The sequence below is a fragment of the Vicia villosa genome, unplaced genomic scaffold, assembly GCF_029867415.1.
Source record: "Vicia villosa cultivar HV-30 ecotype Madison, WI unplaced genomic scaffold, Vvil1.0 ctg.001311F_1_1, whole genome shotgun sequence".
NCBI classification, from domain to species: Eukaryota; Viridiplantae; Streptophyta; class Magnoliopsida; order Fabales; family Fabaceae; genus Vicia; species Vicia villosa.
In genome coordinates this window covers 225,564-235,609 of record NW_026705570.1, presented here as the reverse complement: position 1 = coordinate 235,609, position 10,046 = coordinate 225,564, and positions in this window count along the sequence as shown.

Sequence of the window (10,046 nt, the reverse complement as noted above, 5' to 3'; positions counted from 1 at the left end):
TAGCTTTATAAAACCATTATTTTTATTATTATGAGGAAAATCGAATCTTCGATTAAATAAATTCAAACGGTATGAAAATATTATTTTACTAAAAAAGATGATTTAAACAAAAATATTAATATAGAAAAAATAACAAAAAAAAAATGAATAGATGAATAAAAGATTTGTGTAATTTAAAAATAAAATAAAAATAAAATAAAACAACTCAGCTTTTGATCTAGTGGGGTTGGCCTGGGAGAGTCCACGGTGTGCTGCGTTTCCATGGACATTAGATCTGGCGTTGGGGAGATCCGAGGGTGACGATTGAAGGTGCATCATGGTCTCACATATGAGTGTGGCATTGAATCTGTAACAAAGAAAATTCAAAGAAAAATTAATAGCACGCCTGGGTTCGAACCCAGGACTGGTCAGTGAATAGACCTCTCTTATTTACCACCTGCGCTAGAATTACTTCTTGTTAGTTAATTAACTTAAACAAAATAAATATAAAACAATAAAGTAATGGCATAAGTCAAAAAAGGAACGCGCATGGGCCCCACTTCCCCTGAACGGACGAATAAGAAAAGAGAGAGAGTTATTGGACTCTTTGACTGTCCAGTAGAATGAAGAGAGAGTTTGAAAAGTCTGTCCGGCCAATCAAAAGCTCCCGCGTGCGGTCAAAGATTCAAAGACACTATTCATCGTCTCTTTCAACCATACCTGCGGATTTATATGTGGTTTTTGCTTCGATTTTTGCTGCGGATTTTGCTTCCAATTTGCATAACAGAATTTCACGATTTGAAACCTGCATCAAACGAGATTAAACAAAACTAAAACGTCCAGTTCACATTAAAATGTATCCCTAATTACGAATAAGATGTTTGCTTGGGATGGGATGCCCTGCAACAGTGAAAACGATGGCATGTGTGTTCCATGCCCTAACTATGGTAATTCGCAACTCACGCGTCAAAACTCCATAAAAAAGCTCCAATCTTCTCTAACCTTCTGTTTACGGTGATTTCCGGTAAACAACCGCTAGTCTTCCAAACTATAAGTAAATATGATTTGGTTACTCGCAGGATCGACTAGATTGATCCTAGGACACATAGTCAAAAAGATTGTTATTAATGGTCGTTCGAACCATATTTATGATTTATCTTTGTCAATAAGAGTTTCTTCGAATAAAACAAGTAAACTTGATAGTGACTTTGTTATATGCAAGTATAACTTCAACAAAAGGGTAAGTAAAAATAAGACATGAAACGAAAACTGTTTAAAGTGCAAAGAATCTAAAATTGCAGAAATATTAAATACTTCAAAAGTAAATGACATGAAAATAACAGTACAAGAATGTAAATGGCAAGAAGTAAATGAAATGCAATAATACTGAAAAGATATCTGAAAACGAAAAGGGAATACACATGTATTAAAATGGTGGTGTCATACGTACATTTCTCAGCGAACTCTTTCTCTTTAACACTTGATACTTGAGTAATATGTGAGTGATTTGTACAAAATGAACACACAGAATCCTAACATTAAGACTCCTATTTATACTAATTTCGACCTTAACGGACCTACGCTAATCTAATGCCACGTTTCTCATAAGAACTCCAGGGATGCCATCTGTTGTTAGACAGTTACGAAACCGTCTTCGAATTTCAAATCTTCCCGCCTAAGTCCTTCTTCGACGCGTGGCAGTGTATTTAACATTAAAACACTACGAAAACACGCTAATTAGTAATACTTTAACATATTTCATGAAATTTGCCTAAGTCTTCGAAGACATGCACTCCTATGAGCTTCAGTGTTCATCATCTCCGCTGTGACTTAGAAATCTTCACTCTCGAAGCATGGCCATCAGGAGCCATTTTCTTATCTTCAAACGATGGTCATCAATAACCATCTCTTCTTCGAATTTTTATTCTTCGAAGAACCATATATTTGCAAAACGAAATCTTCAGCTAACAAATTGCCCCCAATAAATGCCTGTTTCGAAAAAACAAGAGAAATAGGCGTTTCTTGTCATTGTAAGATTTCGTTCCTTGCTACTCTTTGAAAGTTCCAAGATTTCTGACTAACGTCATAATCATTGATGACCCTGTTTTCAAAACGTCTTGTCATTTTCAAAGATGTCTTCTCATAACTTACATTCCCACGTTTTTGACCTTACTTCTTGATCATTATTCCTACATACTAGGAGTAAAGCTAATTTATTTGACCGCCGTTGGATTAAATCAAAACCCTCCGCGTGTCCTTTTGTTTTACCCAAAAGATTTAAAAAGGTTCCCGTTAAACCTTTAAATACCTGATCTTCACTTTTATCGATAAACTTCTCAAGGCCTTATCGTTCTGACCAAGTCTGGTTTGTTTAATGCAGATATTTCCCAAAATAAATCCCATGTTCTCTCACCAGTTTTTGAAGATGCCAGGCCTCTTACCACCATCTTACCTAATGAGCCAGTCGAAGAAAGCCAATCCACTGACGAATCCCCAGCTACTCATCAAGATAAAAACCTGGAAGAAAATCATCCATTCTCAGGTAGTGACAACGTGAATCCACAACCACATGGTAGTGAAGATACTGTATCCGAACAAGATGCTATGGAGGAAATTTCTAAACAAGATAAACACAATCCTCCAGAAACTTCAACTCTTGACACAGAAACTACTCCTGGGGCAACTCCGATGCCTACCCCTGCGAAGCCCACTCCTTCGGAACTGGAACAGCTTAAACAAACTGATCCTCTCAGTTTTCTAAAAGCTATGATGAATGTGAATACTACTTCGCCTTCAGAACTTGACATCTCTCCAGCTGTCCTTGTAGAATCTGGTGACAAGGAAGACATTCCTGACCTCCTTCGACAGATAAAAGAAAGATTCTTTGGGGTCAATCTTGTGGATGTTCTTAGTCAAGATCCTACTAAAAGTCATAACTTGAATCAACTCTTGAAGAAAGTGGATTTGTTTCGAGTCTCGAAAGAAGTTTCAGAGGTGATTGTTTTGCTAGGTTCTCTAGTTGAACAACTTCAAGCTAATATTCTTCGAAAACAAAATATCGAAAAGCAACTATCTGAAAAAATAGCCTCTCATGACTCTTCATGGAACTCTGTTGTGGATGCAACGAAACAAGGTGAGGCCCTCAAGCTTAAACATTCAGAAAATCAGAAGGCATATGATAATTATGAGAAGGATATCAACTCCTGGAAACAAGAGATAAAAGCTCTCAAAGAAAAGATAAAGGAAGCTGAGAATTGTCAGGCAACCATACAAAAGGCCAATCAACAAGATCTGCTTGCAGTGGCGCAATTGGGGATTAAACACTTCGAAACCGCACAAAATTTAGTGCCAGAGATTGAAGGATTGAAGAAACACCGGTCGTTACTCGAACTTCGTATGTCTTCATGGGAAACTCAATATTTGAAGATCAAAAATAGTCTCCCTGAGGATTTCAACTAGCTGTTTCGAACTCTGTATTTTGTTGCACTTTTGTTTTGTAATCGAACCTTTTATAAAAATATCTATCTGTATGCTTGACCTCTATTTTTCGTCTATGTTTTCCATATTCGCAAGCACTATTTTTAGCAAATCTTTCATATTCTGTCAAAATATATATCTTCAGATTTTCCACAGTGATTCTAATCAATGCAACACATAACCCCGACCACTCTTCGCAGCATCTTTATTCTTAGACTTGACGTTTCTACTTCTCTAGCCGTAATCATTATTAAACAGTGACGTCACTTTCTTCAAAACGCTCATTTGAGACGTGCGTGCATCAGTTTCATGATTACTTTTCAACTTCCAAGGGCGGGAAACGGCGGAAGCCTTAACTCCCTTTTTGGAATACCAAACCGCAGTCCAATCAATCATTAAAACTTTAAACCACCCTTCATTACCTCAGGTCTATATAAAGGCCTGAGATCGTTTTCATTTCTCCATTCTTGCATTTCCTCAAACACTAACAACAGAAGAGAGAAACCTTTTCTTCAAACTTTCTTTTCAAAAAAAATGGCCGCGCCTCTCCCTTACAACAACATAAAGGCTGTTATCAAGAAGGAGTTCAAACTTTGTGAGGATGAACTTGATAGCAACTTCATCACTCCTGGCAATCTCTTTGCTAACCAAGAACTGGATTTCTATTTTGAAGAAATCCTGGAAGGTCCTGTTTACCCCAACATGCTTGCAAATTTCTGTATGTTTGCGTCTCTACGCATAGATCCTGAAGGGAGGACCACCATAGTTTCTGAGGTTCGACACGCTCATCTCAGCATCACTCCCACCACCATTGCTAACCTGATGAGACGCAACAACTCTGGGGAAACATTTGATGACAACAGCTTCGACATGACTACTCATCTTATGTTGAGGACTCTCATGGACAACGATCCTTTCAGTGCCAAGGTTATCAGGATCTGGCATCAAATGCTTGTAGGTAATTTCCGTCCTCGGAGGCTTGACGAAAACAACATCATGGTCGAAGACTTGGAGTTTATTCTCTGTGGTCTTCGAGGGAAGAAGATTAACTTCCCTTTGATGATTTTCAAAGGGCTTGTTGAGGCCGTTTCTGTGGCTACTGCCGGTCAGGGAAACGTAACCTGTCTTCCGTTATGGTAGACTCCTCTCTTATATATTCCTTAAGAAGGGTGTCGTGAGGCGGATGCGCACTTCTGGATCCATGGACATGTTCGAGGCTGAAAGCTTGCCTGTGCTGTCCTTAGAAGGATTGGATCAGAGGATTAATTAGCCAATATTTGCCCTAGGTTTTTATGCTTTCCTTTTTTCTTTTCTTTTTTTTATTTTCAGGAGTTCCTGGGTCATGTCCTCGGATCTCTTTTTGTAATGCTTGTACTTCTATGTTTCAATGACAAAATATTTTGGTGCTTCTCTGACTCTTTTTCTTAATTTACGATCTATTTTGATCGTAAAGCCATTTTGATCAATGCAACACATATACTTTGGTACATGTCTGACCATTTTGGTTTTCGTAGTCCCCTGAATGTCTACGTTTTTGCAATCTTTACTTCGTACATGCTTGGTTTATATCTCTTTAGATATTTTCCGTTTACTCTCAAGATCCTACGATCTTCTGCTAACTCTTCAATTTCATAAGCATTATTCGAAAATACCTTTAAGATTCGAAAGGGTCCTTCCCAGTGCGGGGACCATTTACCAAGTGCTTGATTCTTTCGATCTATAGGTAAAATAACTTTCCAAACTAGGTCATTACTAATAAACGTTTTACCTTTCACCTTTTTGTTGTATGCTCTGGATACTCTTTCCTTTTGCCTTTTTATCATTTCCAGCGCTCGAAGTCTGTCTTCATCCAAATCTACTAACTCATTCATCATTAACTCCCAGTATACGTTGGGAGGAATATCTGCTTGTCTTTGTACCCTTACTGACTGTAGATATATCTCGATTGGGAGTACTGCATCATGCCCAAACGTTAACTGGAAAGGAGTTGTGTTTGTAGCTTCTTTTGGAGATGTTCGACAAGCCCAAAGTGCTTGGTCCAAAGTTTTATGCCAATTCTTGGGTTTCTTTCCCACATGTTTTTTGATAAGGCCAATTATTATTTTGTTTGCTGCTTCAACTTGTCCATTTGCTTGAGCATAGTAAGGTGTAGAAGTAAATAACTTGAAACCTATTTCTTAGGCAAAGTCTTGCATTTTTCGTCCAGTAAAGACCGAACCTTGAACAGTTGTTATACTTTATGGGATTCCAAACCTATATATAATATGTTTCTGAATAAACTCAATCACGGCCTCTTGATCCACATTTGCTAGTGGTATTGCTTCGACCCATTTTGTGAAATAGTCTATTCCTACTAATATGTATCTTTGGCCTTTAGACGACTTAGGGTGAATTTCTCCGATCAAATCTAACGCCCATCCCCTGAAAGGCCAAGGTTTCACTATTGTACTTAATTCGTTTGCTGGGGCGTGCTGGATACCTGCATGTTCTTGACATTCTTAACACCCTTTTGCAAACTCTATGCAATCTTTTAACATGGAAGGCCGATACATTCCATAACGAAATAAAAGCCATTTCATTTTGTGTCCTGCTTGATGTGCACCACATGCCCCACTGTGTACGTTCGACAGAGCCAAGTATGCTTCTGCTTCACCTAAGCATTTCAACAATACCCCTTCAGGAGTTTTCTTGAATAATTTGTTTCCCATCAGGAAATATGACAGGGCTCTATATTTTATCTTCCTGTCTGTATCCGTCGAAGGGCTTTTTAGATAGTTTATTATTGGACTCCTCCAATCTGTATCTGCTAATGAGTCTATGTTTAGCACTTCGAATTCTCCTTTGTTGGCGTAACCCAACTGTGAATTCTCCAGATCACTTGGGGAAAGTTTAGTAGACATTGCTCTCCCTCTTACTTCAATCAATTCTTCTAACTTTTCTTTTGATACCTTGTATCCTGAAGCTAACTGCGCCAAGTCGTTTGCCTCTTGGTTATTCATCCTTGATACGTGTTTTAATTCCACATATTCGAATTTCTTGAGTAGCCTATTTGCTATGACAAAGTACATGATCAAATTTTCTTTGATGCACTTGTATTCCTTTGTCAGTTGTTTAATGACCAATTCAGAGTCCCCTTTAATTTCGACTCTGGTTGCCCCCAATTCTAACAAAGCTTCAAGTCCAGCTATTAATGCTTCGTACTCAGCTTCGTTGTTGGAGCATAGAGGACCCTCGATTTTATACTTGAGCTTTGTTGGAATTCCATCAGGAGAAATTATCAACAAACCAACTCCGGTTCCCTCTCTGTGCGTTGAACCGTCGAAGTATAACTTCCAAGGTTTTAAACCCACATACTGTTGATGACTCTCAGCTACTGCATGGTCGACAATGAAGTCTGACACAATTTGACCTTTCATTGCCTTGAGAGGCTGAAATATTAGTGAATATTCAGTTAGGGCTAAAGCCCATTTACCGATTCGACTATGCAGTATAGGCTTGGATAACATATGCTTAATAACATCACAATGAGACGAAACATAAACATCAACTGGCTTTATATAATACTTAAGTTTGATACAAGAGAAATACAAGCAAAGGCAGAGTTTTTCTATAGCGGTATATCTAGTCTCTGCATCATTGAGTACTCTACTTAAGTAATAAATGGCTCTTTCGATGCCGTTCTCATCTTCTTGCGCCAGCATGCTGCCTATTGTTTTATCTGAAGCTGAAATATATAGGCGCATGTGCTTCTTCCCCTTTGGGGGAGATAGAATTGGTGGACAAGTCAAGTATTGCTTGATTTTATCAAAAGCTTCTTGATGTTCAGCATTCCATTCGAATTTTCCTTGCTTAAGCCGCAGTAGAGGTGAGAAGGCTTGTGTGCGTCCACTCAAATTAGAGATAAATCTCCTTAAGAAGTTTATCTTTCCCAATAAAGATTGTAGTTCTTTCTTCGTTGATGGAGACTTGGTTTCTATTATGGCTTTCGTCTTATTCTGGTTAATTCCTATTCCCTTTTTGTGGACTACGAAACCCAAGAAATCACCTGCCTGCACAAAGAAAGCACATTTGAGGGGGTTCATCTTCAAGCCATGTTTCCTCATCCTTTCGAATGATTGGCTCAGATGATTGAGATGAGTTACATCTGAGGTGGATTTTACCACAATGTCATCTATATATACTTGCATGAATGTTTCTATGAAGTCATGGAATATAGAATTCATTGCTCTTTGATAAGTTGCCCCAGCATTTTTTAAACCAAACGGCATTACAATCCATTTGTAAGTACCTATTGCCCCTGTGCAACGAAACACCGTTTTGGATACATCATCTTCTGCAATAAAGATCTGATTGTATCCAGAATATCCATCTAACATGCTCAAATACTCGAAGCCTGCGGCTGAGTCTACTAGCATTTCTGCCACAGGCATGGGATACTCATCTTTAGGGGTGGCTGCATTAAGATCACGAAAGTCTATGCATACTCTTAATGAACCATTCTTTTTAATTACAAGCACTATATTAGCAATCCATTCAACATACCTTGTAGTTTGGATGAACTTGCAGTGTAGAAGCCTTTCGACCTCTGCTTTAATCTTCGAATGAATCTCTGGCGCGAATCTCCTGGGAGTCTGCTTTATAGGCTTCTTTCCTTCCTTTATTGGTAGTTTTAATTAGACCAAATCTCTTCCTAGACCAGGCATCTCGTCATAATCCCAAGCAAAACAATCTTTGTTTTCCTTCAACAGTTTGATGACCGTTGCCTTTAATTCTGGTTCTAGTTTCGCGCTGATATATGTTATTCTTTTTTGATCTTCGTCTCCAAGATTTACTTCTTCGAGTGGATCTTGAGCTAACATATTTATATTTGGTGCCATTGGATCTTTTTCGAATCCCAAAGGCTCTTCATCGTAAATTGCATCTAACCTTTGACTCGATTCTTCTCTTATGGTTCTTTCGACTTGAAACGAATCTTCAGAAGATTTGGAACTCACATGTATCTCTAAATCTGTGACTTCCTTCTTGGTTAGTGTCGCACGCTCGCGAAAAATGAACAGAGTCGCCACCAATATATTTATCCCATAAGGGAAAGGAATACCAGGAAACCTAACAAAGGAAGGAACAGGGTCTTGCGACCAGAGAATCAAGGTACGGGAGTCGGTTACGCAAGGGGAAGGCGCTAGCACCCCTCGCGCCCATCGTACTCGATGGTATCCACCTATGTTTGTTTCTATCTAAAGGGTGTAAAACTATGTCTATGTCTAAATGCGAATGCATGCAAAATGTAGGGAAAAGAAAGAATTGTACTCGCACGGGCCCTACCCCGCTGCCTACGTATCCTTTTCAGGAATCAGAGTTACCGTAGCTCGGCTAAAGACTTTCTGTTTGTTTTTGTGTTTTTTATTGGGCGGAGTCAACGTTCGCGCTCTTGCATAAGGGACCGCCTAGGATGCATACGAGCGGAAATGACGGTGCCCTTAGGTGCCAACGAGGCAAAAGAAAAAGAAATGATGGGTTTGTGTCTTTTAAGGTAATTCCATGATGACGAAGACCTACTACAAGGCTTCGCATCACTTCCTTACTTTGTTTTAAATCTGACCATTTATTAGTGCTTTATGTGTTTTTGGTTGGTGTTTTTTAAGGGGATTTAATTTGTGACTTAGATCATACCAAAAAGAGTTTTGTTTTGTATATTTAGAGAATGCACATCGAGGCCTACGCCACAATCGTTTCTCTAAATAACGGTTAAGAAATACATCGAGGCTTCACACCTCAATCATTTCTTCTCCGCTAAGTAAAGGAAATACAAAAAGGAGTTCTTTTGTGAATATTTAGAGAATGCACATCGAGGCCTACGCCACAATCGTTTCTCTAAATAACGGTTAAGAAATACATCGAGGCTTCACACCTCAATCATTTCTTCTCCGCTAAGTAAAGGAAATACAAAAAGGAGTTCTTTTGTGAATATTTAGAGAATGCACATCGAGGCCTACGCCACAATCGTTTCTCTAAATAACGGTTAAGAAATACATCGAGGCTTCACACCTCAATCATTTCTTCTCCGCTAAGTAGGAAAGAACATACATCGGGGCCTACACCCCAATCATTTCTTTCCTACTATGAAATATAGTAACGGTATGATCTTCATCGATATTTATTAAGTATTTTAAAAGTTGAAAGGAAAAAAGGGGATGATGAGGGAACTATTCCTAAATTCTAGTCTAAGTTGTCTATACAAGGGAATTAAAATGATAAACTATACAATTATTAACAAAAACTATACATGGAATAGGTAAAGGAAAATCAATATGCGACAAATAAAATTGAGAATTATAGCAAACAAATGATACTCACAAGCACACATACATCCATTAATTCTATACGAAAATCGAGACTAAAAATTAAATCCTAAGTCTATTAAAGAATTATTTACAAAAAATCATGACAATTATTTAACCAACCTAAAATATCCACGGACAATTCTTATGCGTTTTTATTTGAGTTAAAAAAGTATTTATGAAGCTAAAAGTAAAAGAAAACAAAAGTTAAAATAAAATCTACAATCTAGACAGCAGGGGGGTGCGTCAGTA